This window comes from Canis lupus, chromosome 11, assembly GCF_003254725.2.
Source record: "Canis lupus dingo isolate Sandy chromosome 11, ASM325472v2, whole genome shotgun sequence".
NCBI lineage: Eukaryota > Metazoa > Chordata > Mammalia > Carnivora > Canidae > Canis > Canis lupus.
Genome location: NC_064253.1, coordinates 46,218,707 through 46,234,295, shown reverse-complemented (window position 1 = coordinate 46,234,295; position 15,589 = coordinate 46,218,707). Strand labels below are relative to the sequence as shown.

The following is a 15,589-nucleotide window of genomic DNA, read 5'->3' as shown; positions in this document are numbered from 1 at the left end:
TTATGGGAGTAATATTATCTATTTATCTACCTATCTATCTGTCTATCTATCTATCTATCTATCTGCATCTCACATTTTATCCATCCTTTTTTGCTATGGGCATTTGGGTTGCTTCCATATCTTGGCTATTTACTCTTAAATATAGAGAGCTGGTAGTTGCCAGAGGGAAGGTGTATGGGAGCATGTGAGTGGGTGAAATAGATAAAGAGGATCAAAACTACACTCATCTAGGGTCGCCTGGGTGGCTCAGCAGTTGAGTGTCTGCCTTAGGCCCCGGGTGGATCCTGGAGACCCAGGATCAAGTCCCAGGTCCGGCTCCCTGCGGGGAGCCTGCTTCTCTCTCTGTCTATGTCTCTGCCTCTCTCTCTCTCTCTGTGTCTCTCATGAATAAATAAATAAAATGTTTAAAAAAATACACTCATCTATATGAGCATTGAGAAATGTATAGAGTTGTCAAATTATTATATTGTATAGCTGAAGCTAATATAATACTGTATATTAATTATACTTGAATAAAAATAAGTAAATAAAAAGATGACAAGAAAACCAAAGCAAACTTCTTTTTTTTTTTTTTCAAAGCAAACTTCTTAACCAGTGATTCTAAGTCGTCCACAATCTGCCACCAATCATTTTTCATAGCTGTATCCTATATTATTCTACCCTACCTTGGCCCAGCCTACTCATCTAGCATCTAGACTATCCTTATTTCTAGAATGAGCTTTCATGACTCTCCATCCAGTCTTCCATCAGCCTGGGAGACAAGCATTTCCTTCGATGTTCATTTTGTTGAAATGTTACTCATCCCTCAAGGCCTTGTAAAATGTCCCCCTCTCTCAATCTGTTCCAGACCAAATTTGTCATTCTTTCATCTGTGGATTTGCAGTACTGTTTTGTTGTTGTTGTTGTCGTTTTCTATTATAGCAATGGAGACTTTTATCCTAGATTTTATTGAAAAGTTCTGATTTCCAGTGATCTATTGTCAGACAGTGTTTCAATAGATTTGGTTTTGAATGTATGTTCTTGATGATTATGGTATTTATGTTATGCCTGATACATTTAAAATATATATATATACAACTGCTTTTCCACCCTCTTAATTTTATCTTTCTGGAAAAAGGTAACATACAAATAAATCATTATTTATAAATCAAATACTCTGCCTTTCCCTTTCTATCCCCCAAATGTAATCTGATTAGTGACTCAGGCCTTTGATATTCTGTCTCTTGGTCTGTCTATGTCTCTGTCTTGGTTTGGGTTTCTCTGTTTTTCTCCTCTCTTAATGTCCTTGATAGTTTCTAGTCCCATTCATATGCAAAGTAGGAACTCAATAAGTACGTGTTGAATTGAAATGAATTGATCAAATAGGAGAAAAAGCCAAGCTGGTTAACTACACCAGTGATAATGTCCCTGAGGCTCCTTCTGTGAAGAAAGCTGGATGATTACAGAAAGGGTCGGGGAGAAGTCCTGGCCTGTGTAATGCAAGTGCACAAGTGCTGAGAACAGTATCTGGCACATGGCAAAAGTTCTGTGTTATTATTTGAAGGCAATTATCAGGCTGTCTTCCTCTGTAGGTTAAGCATTCTCATTTGACATGATTTCCAGACCCCTTGCTCTGCTCTATGTCTTCCTCTAGCTTATTTCTGACTCACTGATGTTCTTCTAAGAATAGGATAACCTCATTCGGTCACAGATTCTTGGTATATGTGTCTAATCAATCCACACTGTGTGAGAATTTAATGGGGGGAAGAAAAGATCTTCCCTTCCCCTCCCATCCAAAGCTAATCTCCAACTAAAATTTATCTCTTCCTTCAATTACAAATGTAGTCAACAAAGGGCAATAGGATTGCAATACTTGTGATTTTGTAACTAAGAGAAATCACAGATAATTTTATATCTCATTATAGTTATTATAGATATTTGAAATTTTTATAAGCTCATCTCTATTTCAAAATTAATTTTTGGTATTTTATCTGCAGCTAGATTATATATGAATATATCAATGGTTTTATCATTTTGATATTTTAATATAATTTCCTTTAATCCTCTAGATTTTATTTTATGCATTTAAAACCATTAATCTGAGAAGAATTACACTTAGCCAGACTGCTAAACAGCATGAAAAGGGTAAGAAACATGGTCTAGTAAAATTTAGAGCACATGAATAAGAATATAACATTTACTTCCATTAATGCAGGCCTAGACTACATATCCTTTATGATTTGAATCATATATATAAATGATATATATTTATTATATATATAAATATATATATATATATTTATATTTTATATGGTTGAGGAGTTTGCAACAATGCAACATCCAAATCACCCAACCCTACCTACTCCCCAAAGGTATTGGCTATACATTCCCCCAAATATATCTAGATCCAGGTCTAGAGAGAGACAGTTATTGAGGGGATGGAAAAATTCTCCCTTTTCCCTTTTAGTTTTTTTGACTCGTCTAATAATTAAATTGACATAGATAGATTACAGGAGAAAAACAAATTTAATTTCATAGGTATGAGAGCCTAGTAAAAAATGTGAGACTCAAGGCAGTCAGGGAATTGAGGCTAATGTGCCATCCTAGAATAAGGTATGGTATAGGGGCCTCTTCAAAGGGGGAGGAGGGCAATTTACAGGAAGGTTGGAGCAGATGTTTGGTAATCAGGTGTTTGCCCTGCCATGCAGGTACATTTTTTAGATTAAAAATAATAATAATAATATCTCTGGTAAAAGCTTCTGTTCTAGGCCAGACCACCTATCTAAATTCTTTTAGCTAGTTATGGAAGAAGTAAAAGTTTTTTTCTGAGTCTGCTGGGCCTTGGTTGGTTCCAGCTCAAAATAATCCACATGCCAAAGTGGCACTTTTTTGGGTAGCATATATATTTTAGTATACTGTCACATACAATCCACATTTTCTTACATGTACTGCTCTGACTCTGCACTGACTTTAAATAGCCAAGTCATATTCTTAACTTAAGCTAGTTTTGTGGTCAAGAAACTTTCCAAGGGAGCGTAGCCGGCAGCATGCTCTGGCCCTCGTCCCCCTCCCCTCCCTCTCCCTCCCTCCCTGCCCCCTCCCCCCAAAAAAAGAAAAAAGAAACTTTCCAAAAGTTTTCATTTCTTTTATCATTCAGTCCTGTTTTCTTCCATCATAAATTAAGTCAGTGTTGCAGTCTAAACATTCTTTTGGTATAGAATTATTTTATTATTATTTTAGTATTTTTAATTTTTAAAAAGATTTATTTGTTTATTTATTTGAGAGAGAGAGAGAGAGAGAGAGAGAAAGAGAGCACAAGCTGGGGAGCAGCAGAAGGAGAGGGAGAAGTAGACTCCCTGCTGAGCAGGGAACCAGACTCTGGGGTTCTGTCTCAGGACCCTGAGATCATGACTTGAGCTGAAGGCAGCCACTTAACCAAATGAGCCACCCAGACGCCCCAGAGTTTTTGTTTTTTTTTTTTTTTAATTTATCACTACTAATTTTAATCTTGTGAGTTTTGTTAGATTGCTATAACCTAATCAAATCTTTTAGAATTCTAAATATGCTTTCCAACATATTAGTGGTCACTCTTTGTGTAATTGTCAAAAGTCCTTAAATCATTCAACAATCATGTATTGAGTGACTGTCATTTGTCAGGTATGATTCTAAATACTTTACATGTATTTATTCACTTAGTCCTTCAAGCATCTCTCTGAGATGGATCCTATTATAATCTCCATTTAAAAATTAGTAACAGAGGCACAGATAGGTTAAGGAACTTGCCCAGGTTTTTTGGTGTATAAGCCCCTCACTGTGAATGTAAATGAACATATGTCAGGCCAAAGAGTAGATGAAATTATTGGGTGCAACTAGAAACTGTGAACAGGAGGTCAAGGAAGCTGACTTAAAGTCACTATATGGAGGAGTAATTCGATACACTGTATCAAAAATGAATGAGCTCATTATCCCTAGTTGCAGTTAACAAGCCCCCAGACACCTGCCTATCATGAATGTTTTGAAGAGATTTCTATGAGGTGCCTGGATGGTGTGGTCGGTTAGCGTCTGACTCTCGATTTCAGCTCAGATCCTGACCCAGGGTCCTGGAATCCAGCCTTGTGTCCGGCTCCACACTAAACATGGAGTCTGCTTGAGATTCTCTCTCCTTCTCCCTCTGCCTCTCCTGCTTGTGCTCTCTCTCTCAAATAAATGAATGAAATCTTAAAAAAAAAAAGGGGGGGTATTTCTGCTTTAGCACAAAGATGGATAGATAACCCTTAGGTCTCTTTCTACTCTATAGTTCTGTAGAATTGAGTCAGATAAATTCCTTGACTTCTTTTTCATAGCATTATTTCCATGTGCAGTGCTCCTAATTCTTACTATTTTAATAAATTATTTTTAAAGTGTTAAATTTCTGTCACTAGAATTGACTATTTAAAGAAATAATAGTTTTGGTCCATTTTAACCATGAACAGAAATTGGGACATTGTTTTAAATGTATTTCCTCGCACAAGTAATCATGGCATCCACATGACTTTGAAACTGAGTTTCAAAAGTGCGTCAATGGAGAAAAATTCTGTCAGGGCTTGTCCCTCCTGCTAGACTCCCATGGTTGTCCTCTTACCATATTCCACCTCCAAACCTTGCAAATGTGTGGATCATACCTTAGACATGTATTTAGGACCTTGCCCTAGGACTTTTTCTGGGCCACCTTAATCCTAATGAGAAAAAAATAAGAGGAACCATCAATCAAAGGAACCTTTTGTTGCTTACTTTCAGACTGACATGCTGGCACTCATTTGACCTGCCACATTTTTCTGTCCCTGGACATGTTTATTACCAGTATTGAATTGGTCTTCTGGCCAATTTTATTATCACTGAAAAGCCAACAATAATCCGAACCAGATTTTCTTTGTGCTGGAACATAATCAACAATACCAAGGCTTTTGGCAGGGCTGTAATGCCTTCTGCAGTATTCCTCCCCTGAATTCTACAGATTCCCACGTTCAGCTTCCAGGAAAGGGTCAGGAAAAGTCTGGCTTACTGGAGCAGAGAGCTGTTGACTATGGAAGAGGACACATCTCATAGCTTTTCAGTCCTGACCAGGTCTTTCTTCTCTATAGAGCAAGAGGTATAGTCTCTTCTCATTTTCAAATGCCTTTTGGTTGTTTTACAAGAATCTCACTGTAATAGCTAAAATGATGGTTATGTTGATGGCACTGGAGACAATGAAAAGAAATCACTCATAAGTGACCAACAGGCAAAACTAGTACATGTTGGTGTGGCCATGCAAGTTATTCACACCCAGAGGTTGTTCTGATTGGTTGGTGTGTTATTTTGATAGTTCAGCACCCTACTTGCCTTTAATCTTTTAGATATCACTACTATCCACCTAAAGTTACTTTCTGTTAAGGTAACTGGATCCCCATTCAGCCCTGTAGCTTTATGCTTTAGCATTATGCAAATATTGAGACTCTTGGGCTGGAAAAATCATAGGGAATGGCATTAACATATGACCTACCCATGCCATGACAATCCATTAATGCCATGTTTCATTTTACTCAAAGATAGAACCATTCACAGTAATTTTATTGGCTCTAAAATAATTTCACCATGTTCTTCCCAGATTTTTTCTTATTGGACTGAACAGTGTCAGAAGAAGCAGTGCAGTGTGACTACAATCTTTCACTTCTATCAGGATTTTTCTTCTGCCTTCTTCCTGGGTACTGCTGTTCTTCTATTATCATCACCATTTCTTAACTATTGATCTAAATATCTTGGGCTAGACATCTAGGTGTCTGTGTCTTTTTTCATGTTAATTACCAGTAGATTGGGAAGCAAACACTCAAAATTGCATGGAATGGATACATTTCCTTGGCAAATATGTCAAGAGATCATCATTAAATCCATCAAGAAATACTTGGTGAAATACTGGACCAGCTATAATTCCAGACCATGGTACAGAAGATGAAAGATAAAAATATTTCAGGATGCCTGGGGGGCTCGGCCGTTGAGTGTCTGCCTTTGGCTCAGGGTGTGATCCCGAGGTTCAAAATAAGTCTCCTATCAGGCTCCTTGCAGGGAGCCTGCTTCTCCCTCTGCCTGTGTTCCTTTCTCTCTCTCTCTCTCTCTCTCTCTCTCTCTCTCATAAATAAATAAAATATTTTTAAAAAGAATATTCCTCTACTTCCACTGAAGCCATACAAATTTTTTCATCACTTTCTCTTCCCTCTTCCTCAGAGAACTATGTTAGTTTTGTTCTCTCTTAACACTAATGAGCTCATTCTTCCACAACATTTATTCGGATAAAACCATCAGGTTGAACTGATTTCAGGATACTATCTTTTATTAATTTGACTTTTAACATCAACTAAAACTTTCCCACAAGTTGGATGAAACAGTGTCTCTTTAGTTGAAGTTAGAAAAGGACAACATGTCTTTGAAAATGCTTTGGCATTGTGAAATCAAAACAGATTAACTTTGTCTAAGAGATGGAATAGGTGATAGAAATTTTCTGTGCATGGGAACATTGACGCTTTTAAAATTGTAGTTTAAAATCATCCAAGTAGTGAAAAAATATTTTTAAATCCAGTATAGCATTATAGAGATACCCTTTTAGATCTGATGCTTGGTTTGTGATTAAGGAAAGAATACATCTGGGTGTTTGTCATGCATGATGAAAATTAATGTGCTTTCTTTTTTTTTTTTTTTCTGGCTATGTGTTGGTTAATTCTAGAATCAGTAGAATCCATTTATAACAAAAATTAGTATTTATAGGGGTGCCTGGGTGGCTCAGTCAGTTAAGCATCTGCCTTCAGCTCGGGTCATTATCTCAGGATCCTGGAATTGAGCCCACTATCTGGCTCCCTGCTTGGTGGGGTGTCTCCTTCTCCCTGGCCCTCTGCCCACTCCCTCACTGCTCATTGTCTCTCTCTGTCAAATAAACAAAATCTTAAAAGAAGAAGAAGGAGAAGGAGAAGAAGAAGAAGAAGAAGAAGAAGAAGAAGAAGAAGAAGAAGAAGAAGATCTATAAGCCAATTATATTGTGAATTTATATTTATTTAAAAGGCCCCTAGTATAGGTAAAATGCAGTTAGAGAAATAAAAACCAACCATTTTTTTTTTTTTTTCCAAGAGAGGAAGGTTTATTGGGAGTGACTGGTCATGGTATCAGTGCAGTGCTGTCCCTCCCCTAAAAACCAACCATTTTTGATATCATTTTGAGAGTGAACTTACAATCCAGTATGAAGAAATAAGGTACCTGCATTTGTCAAAGAAAGCTAGCAATATGATGTGTGGTAATTGCTAAATGCATAATGTTAAAGACTCTATAAGGAGAGGGAAAGAGACAGAGGTTCCTCCCGGTGTTAAGGTGTTAACTCAGAATTGGAGCCATATGAGCTGTATCTTACACCATGGAGAAAATGGCAATAGGGGAGGCTAGAAGGAAGTTAGGACAGGAGTCTGAGGATGACACAGAGAGCATAAGCAAAATAGAGATAGGAAAATGTACTCAATATTTGGGAAATAGCATGCAAACCTATTTTACAGTGCAGGAAGATTGACATGGGATGGTGGCTTTCCAAGTTTTTGAGAATAAATCACTTTTTCTTAAAAGAATGTATATATGAAAAAAAGAATGCATGTATGAAAATCCTTATATTAAAAAAATCCATGAAAATGAGATGATCTGAGTGAAACGGGGAAACATAAAATGGCAACTTCTGGAGAAGCAGATAGAAGTTCTTACTTTCAGTGTGGATTTATTAGAAAGCTTGATATTTGTGTCCTCCATCTTTTTGCCTGTTTATCTCTCTGCGTTTTGACTCTGGCTATGCCAGACTCTTACCTGGATTTTAGACTCACACTTCAGATTTATACTCTTATTTCTAGATTTTAGCGTCCACTTGGACCCTTGATGCTCTGGGTCTGTCTACCTGATTCTTCACCATTTGTCCTGACTTTGTTTATTCCATCTATAGCTTTACCAGTTGTAGATAAGTACTTTATTCAAGAAAACCTATCCATTTTGAGGATGATGTCATGATACAAGTATTGGGTAGTAAGAAAGGAACTGAGGAGGCTTCCGTGGGAACAGAAAGGAAAGGCCTTTTGCTTTATAATGGGAGACTGAATAACACTTGTGATGGATTAGGTGTAGAGAGTGAAAGAGTTGAAACAAATAAGACAAGTTTGGGCCAAAATGGGGAAAGAATGTGCCATAATAAAAGTATTAATAACTACTAATATGCATATAGCCTTCATGGTCTACAAAGCATATTTCTTTTGTGTTCTTTTATTCACCCTCCTAACAATCCTGTTAAGACTTTATATTCTTATGCTACAGAAGAAAAGAGATCAAGTGCTTTGTTCAAGGTCATACTACAAGTTATTTCAGACTGCCAATTTAACACGAATCTTAGGACTATAGATTTATTCTTCAATTCATAGTGAACACCTGATACTGTACAAAGCAATAAAGGTATCTTGCATTTGTTTTCCTACTGGGTTCTGTGATGAGGGGCACATTTACAATGTTGTAATTAGTCACATTTAACACAGGGTTAGAGAAGGCATGGTATGCATGTCGCGTAGCTTTGTCTGCACTGGTGAAAGACATCATTAATCAGTCATCCCGTCTTTCCCGCTGAGCCTGGATGCTGCCTCACAGTCTCTCTCAATATATTACTCTAGGCAAGCACTACTAATAAATCAGAGTTGTCTGAAAGTTGAAACTCGTTTGCCATTCTGGCACTAGAATCTTGAAATGACGCATATGGTCTGGTACAAAACTCAATAAAATGATATGCTTGGTTTCTAGTCCCCCAGGATAGGCCTGCCTATTCCCACATCTGAGGCCAATTAACTCCTTGAACATCAAATCAGACTTGTTAAATCTGCCCTAATCAAATGCCTGCTAATTGGACTTATATCTTGATTTGTGGACTATGACCCTACTTTTGACTCAAGGTCTAGGAACAAATGACCTATCTTGTTCCTCATTTCCAAAGTTCTGTTTCATAAGCCAGTTCTTCCAAGCTAGGGGATGGTCATAAGTTTTTCCCTCTATACTGAGAGACTAGAGCCCAGTTCCCATTGTCCAGTGCTGTGACTTTATCCCTATATCACTTTTGCATTACTATGAAACAAACTGTTGTTGAAAACTGACCTCTGTGCTTTCAGAACCCAAATAACTCATCCAGACAGTTTGGGATAAAGAGGAACGATAGCTTTATTGCTTCTCCAGGCAAAGGAAGCTGCAGCAGGCTATGGCCTTCAAAATCTACATGCCTGCCTGGAGGAAGTGGGGTGGTTGTAGGAAAATACAAGATCTAATCCATTTTGACAGAAATTGTGTATGTGTTATCAGCCTCCTTCCTCATGTCTTTAGGATGGTACCGTGTTCCTGAAACAAAAGACTAAGAAAGGAGGAGGAGAGGTTTGCAGCAGAGAGGAAAAAGGTTATTTTGAAATCAAGCTTTGCTGTAGCATTAGTGCAGCCATTTTGGTTTTTGTTCAACTTTATGCTTTTCAGCAGTTTCAAAATCATTCCTCAAATTTTACAGGCTTGAGAAAATAACGAGTATTGAACATGTACATAAACCTATAATTTTAGTAGGGCTTTTCCTGAAAACAGACTCCTTTCTGTTCCATGTGGTATAAATAAGCTGCTTTTGTTTTGTTTTCCTGATTGCCAGTAAAATACAGTTTTAATTTCATAACTTAAGAAGGAATGGTCATGAACTTGAAGTCACTATGTAACCCTATCAATTCAGTCTAAGTTTGTCCGAGTACAGAGATGAAAGCAGTTGCAAGATATGGCCTAACAATTGCTAGATAGATTTAATAAAATGATTATAGATATTGAAGGGAAGCAAAAGATGTCATCCAAAATATGCCACCTTGGCATAACAATTATGGTTAAACAATTAAATAGCAGGGAAAAAGCTCTGAAAAATGAGAAGTTAGCCTTTTTAAAAGACATTTACATTTATAAGGGAAACTCCATTTGTAAGGGTGTCTCCTTCTCTGTACGGAAGAGAAGGACTCTAAATCTCTAGTGACTTATCAGTGGACAAGATACCACTTAGATCTACATAACGACAATACCCTTGTTGCTTTGCTTGGTAACCTCATATAACTGCCACTGCACCCTCACCCCACTCTGCCCCCCCCACTCCCATCTTTGTTTTGACTTTAGCTAGAGATGGTGTTTAAGGTGGTGGCTTGAGTCATTTCAGGAATGTGGTTTAGTTTTCCTAGGTATCTCCCATGTATATGGGTGGCATACATGTTAGTAAACTTATGTTAGTAAACTTATGTTTTTCTCCTATTCTTTTTATTACACGGGAATCTCAGCCAAGAACCTATGAGGGTGGAGAAAAATTATCCCCCCCCCAAAAAAATGCCTCTTGCACATTGAAGATCCACTTTTAAGATAGTTCATTCATATGGCAGTTAATTAATCCAGGGGCAATGAGCTGAGGTCTTTAGTTTCTCTCTACATGAGACTCTGCCAAGTTGTTTAGGCTTACTCACAGCATGGTGGGTGGGCTCCAAAAGCAAGCATGGCTTGAGCACATGACATTTTTTAATCTAATTTCAGAACCACTTTAGCCGTACTTTGTTGGTCAAAGCAGTTATAAAGGCCCACCCAGATTTAGGAGAGGGAACATAGACACCACTTCTTAATGGGGGAGTAACAGTTCTAGAAGAACTAGATATTTGAAGATATTGTTAAGATAATCTCTGAAAAAATGCAATCTGTCACAGTCTTCCTGCAAGACTATTGCTTTTGCCCATTTAGTATCTGGCAGATTATGTTGCCCACTTTCTAAAATACCGATCTTCTGCCGGCTGCTGGCTTTCCTCATGACCGTATGCCTGGATCGCCATTCAGTGGCCCACTGTTGTTTATCTTGATGGTACCATAATATATCCTTCTATTTATAATTCCTTTTACTGCCAACATTTGGCATATCCCGGAAGGTCTTTCTGGACCTGAACTTCTACTATCTTATCACCCAGAAAGCCTGGAAAAATAAGATACTTGAGAGAAAAACCATGCATTTTGGAGCCAAAATGACCTGGTTTCAGGTCCTACCTTATTAACTGATTTCTGGGAAGCTTACCTCTTTTAGCCTCAATTTCATCTCTAGCATTTTTCCCCTCTCTCATTTCTTATATTTCTGGTTACTTCAAGTTATTACAGTTCCATTACATCTAAAACTCCCCCTGTGTGGAATGTAACCTCTCCTTCTTCTCATGGTGCAGGTTTTTATCTCGAGTAACTTGGAGTGGTGAGAGGATCTGGTCTGTCCTTTCACTCTGCTTTCTACTCATCACCATGGAGAGGGTGTTGAATTCAGTTGAATAAGGTTTGGCTGTGAGATCCTTCTCCCTCCTCCTTTTCTGAGTCTGGCTTCAGTGGGATCAGAGGGCATAAGGGCCATGGGACATAAAGAGAAGAAGTGTCTGGTCATCTGTGAATCATTCAGAAGCATCTCAGCCCCCATTCTGGCTAGGCTGGTTTTGTCTGCTGCTTGTGGGCTCTATTGAGGGTAAGCTTGATTATGGAAGTGACAGTATCCAACTTCACCCTAGCTTCTTGTCTGTGAGGTCTCCTTGAGAAAGGGGCAGCATTACCTCCAGCCCTCCAACAGTTGATATCCCCACCCCCAACAACTGTTACCTTGACTGGCCATTGGTCATCTGGATAGTCCCAAACTATTTCCCCTACCCTCTGTGCTTCTTCATGTAGCACTAGAAAAACCACTGAGGGGATCATGGAACAGAAGTGGAAATGTTAACCTATCCTTTGTTTCCCAAACACTTTATCCTATGCACTCTCTTAACCCCTTGTCTTACCCACATCTCTATTTACTCTCTGAGTGGGCTGCCAAAGCAAGTGTAGCTATTTCAGTAATACACAGTTGAGAAGCCAGCACTAGGCCTGTTGTTCCGAAGCTTCAGGACATACACACTACATTTTCCCAAGCACTGTTTCACAGTGTTCTGCTTTGATGGTGCCATTGAGGTGGGCCTGTAGCAACCACAGCTGGAGGCATCAAGCCCCAAGTTTGAGGTTTTCAACTGCTTCTTTTTGCAAACTACCCTGATCTATATGAGTGAGTCCCTAAGAACTTTCTCTATCACTTGCCTTTGTTGGGGTGGCATCCCACCAGGAGGGCTGTGGGCATCCCCTCAGGAGGGATGTTATTACCATTTCCACTGCTTTTTGTTTTTATAACCTTTCAGCTCAGCTTCCGAGTGGTACTTTATTCCCCGTTCCTCATGTGTAGAAAATCTCAGGAAACAAAGAAGCACAGCTTTGGCAGACTTTCATAAGAGCAACAGCATTTTGTCTGAGTCTAACAAGAGTTGAATATAATGGTAAGCCTCTCCAAAGTGTGCCCCTAGTCAGTGCACCCCATGTGATGCTTACTCTGAATACTGAGGCTGTCTATCTCTATGTAACCAACATGCTGTTTGGGGGATTTATTTATTTTTCCCAAGAAAGCATGTAAATCATTGTCTGCTTCTATTTAAGTTAGATACTAACAGCTTCCTTAGAATTCTGAGCATATTGAAATACTAGCTGTGAAAGCAGCAGTGAAGGAAGCTGTGCATTGTTAATCCTTCCTGTGACAGAACCATCAAAAAGCAAGCCTTGAAGGCTCGCTTATGAGGATGGTGTTTCCTCCACCCCTTACCAAGTCTGTGCGTGGGTATGGGGTGTCCTTCCTGGCAAGCCTGTAAGCTGTCAAAGCTGCAATGGCTGCTATTTTTGTAGTAAACTGATTATTAGCCTTCAGTGAATATTCACAGTTCTATTAGCCAAGACCCCCACTGTTTCTCAGGGAGTAAAAACTGGGTAGACTTCCAAATTTCTGTGCTTACTCTGTGCCTTAACAATGGCCCCAGGACTGCTATTTTCAACTGAATCTGGAATGAGAGATCAATTATATTCTCCTGCTTGTGTTTGCCAATTGTATTTGCCAGGTTTTTTTGCAAATCATTTCTAAAGTTGTCCAGCCTCAAATTTTAAATCATTGGTGCTGTGGATATAACGGACCCCATTCCAGGTAGAACTGAACCCTGTTTCTGATCCTTCTGACCCTGACTGGTGAGTGATAAATGTCAACATATAGGTTTGAATGACATGGTGTTTTTTAAGCTGTTCTAGTAGCTGCATCTTCTTCAGCTTCTATAATGGAAATTTAGAATGTTGTGTTAGATGGCCTAAGGTTTATGTCATTTTCATCCTCTTCTCTTTCCTGTGGAAAATTCCCTAAAGGGTTCATAAATTGCCTTGCTCGCTGCAGCACACAGGGCCTTCTATAGTTTTGCCCTAGGACTTTTTTCCCCCCATCTATTCTACAGCACGTGCCCCTCCCTAAGCCAGGATCATCTTATTCCAATATCCCAGAATAGGCAGGCAATAAGCATTATGGTACTGTATTACTTTACTAGTTTGACTACTTTGGGATGTTTCATGGGATCTAGCCTTGCCATCCATCTGATATTCCTAACTACACTGATAAACCAGGGTCAACATGATTCCTATATATGAATAACCCTGAATGTTCAGTAAACTAGAATTGATGTGTTGAAAGCATGAGATGACCATTTGACTCAGAGGATGGAGATTTGGAGGAGAAATAGTGATAGGTGTGGAGAAGCAAATTCTATATGTATGCCCTTCCCCTTCTTTGGTGGGAGGTGAGTTTACAAAGAGCAGAAAGACAATACATAGAAGGGTACTGGTTTCTGCAGGCCTGGAGGCTGTTGTGATGGGAACTTCATAAACTCCAAGGAAGCTGTGCACTTGGGCTCCTGACTTACTGGTCAGCACCGGTACAACTTTTTCTTTTTCCTGCCTACTCTTTTCACCTCTGGTTTCCTAAACTTTTTTGATCTTCATACTCACACAGTGATAGCATTGAAAGGAGAAACTGGTAGTTGACTTTAGTTCCATTTGGAAAATAGTATGAGCTTAACTTTGCTTTGGGGTTTCCTTATGGACAGAACTGGCCCAAGGCAATCCATGCCACCATGAAATGTGTCAACTGTACTTACCTAAGTTTCTCTTTTCTTCACAAGTCGAATGTTAGAAATCACATCTTGTTTTATTTTGTTTTCTCTCTCCCAATTTCCCCACCTGATTTAAAATCTACTCCATTCATTCCTTACATATTTCTTAAGCCTTACTATATACAAGGATTGTTCTAATCTTTGGTAGTAAGATTGTGAACTAGACATAGCTCCATTCTCATGTACTTTGCTGTCCAGTATGATAGCCACTAGCCACATGTAGCTATTTAAATGAAAATTGACATAAAATTGATTTTCTCAGTCCTTTGAGCCACATTTCAATTGCTCAGGGGCCACATGTAGCTTGTGTCTGCTGTATTAAGACCACACAGCCACAGAACATTTTTATCACCACAGAAAAGTCTATTGGGCACTGCTGGTAGACTGTAATGGAAAACAAACAAACAAAAATCCTGTTTATCTTTTGCCTTTTATTGAACACATATTATGTGTCAGGTAGTAAGCTAAGTGTTATGCACACATTTTATCATTTATTCTTGTCAATATTCTGATGAGTCAATGATTCATATTCCATTGCACAGAAGAGAAAGATGAGGCATAAAACATTTAAGGACTGTCTGAAGCAGAATGTTGTAACAAGTTTTTAAATATTCATTGACTAAATGGATTTAGCTATTTAGATCTCATACCTGAGGCAATGAATGAACTTCATATTCAGATCTCAATTAAAGGATATCTAGAATACTGATCTATAAGTGGATTTCACATCTCTGGAATAATCCCAAAATTTAGTATCAGTTTATTACAGCATCCACATATGACTCCAAACATACTGCAATTAGTATCCACTCCTGTGGAAGAAAATAGTAACTTCAAGAGAAGCAAAACAAAACAAAATAAAGCAAAAAAAAAAATTATTGTTGGTACAGGCCCTGTCCCCACTAAATAAGTCTTGAACAAGTATTTAAAGAATATGGTTTTAAAGAGATATCAAATTATTAACCTGCTCAGAACATGTATCTTGGGGGGAATGACCTTTTTTTTTTGCAGTCTAATGAAGAATGTAAAACATTACGATATGATAAATATTTACCCACTGCACTCATATAGACTCATAGAGATTCTGTATTCTAGGATACAGAATAAGAAGACATGATTTCAAGGAAACTTTTGACAACTAGGAGAGAGAGGAAATTTACACAATTAAATATAACACAATTTATATTTCGGAACATATAATAGTGGTAGAATATATTATTGTGTCATATTAAATGTTATATAATGAAACACTTTTTATAAATGCTGTAGATACATAAAAGACAGCTACCAACCGGGGGGGGGGGGGGGCAGGAAGTGAGGCTGGGTGGGGATTCGTGAAGGCTTTATAAAAGTGGTGGGGTTTGAGATGACCTGTAAGGCTGCAGAGAATTGAAAGAAAGGATATCCCAGGCAGAGAATCAGCAAGAGCAGAGATTGGGAAGAGATTGTTCTGGAAATGGTGGTGTCTGCTATGAAGCACTGATGGATCAGGCTGAGACAGATTGCTGAGGACCTTGAAC

General features: G+C 38.5%; 1 protein-coding gene across 10 annotated transcripts in view; it reads left to right on the top strand.

The window, feature by feature from the left end:
* LINGO2 (leucine rich repeat and Ig domain containing 2) overlaps positions 1-15,589 on the top strand; it is a 1,134,307-nt gene that overhangs the window by 327,687 nt on the left and 791,031 nt on the right. The gene's annotated exons all lie outside the window — the stretch shown is intronic.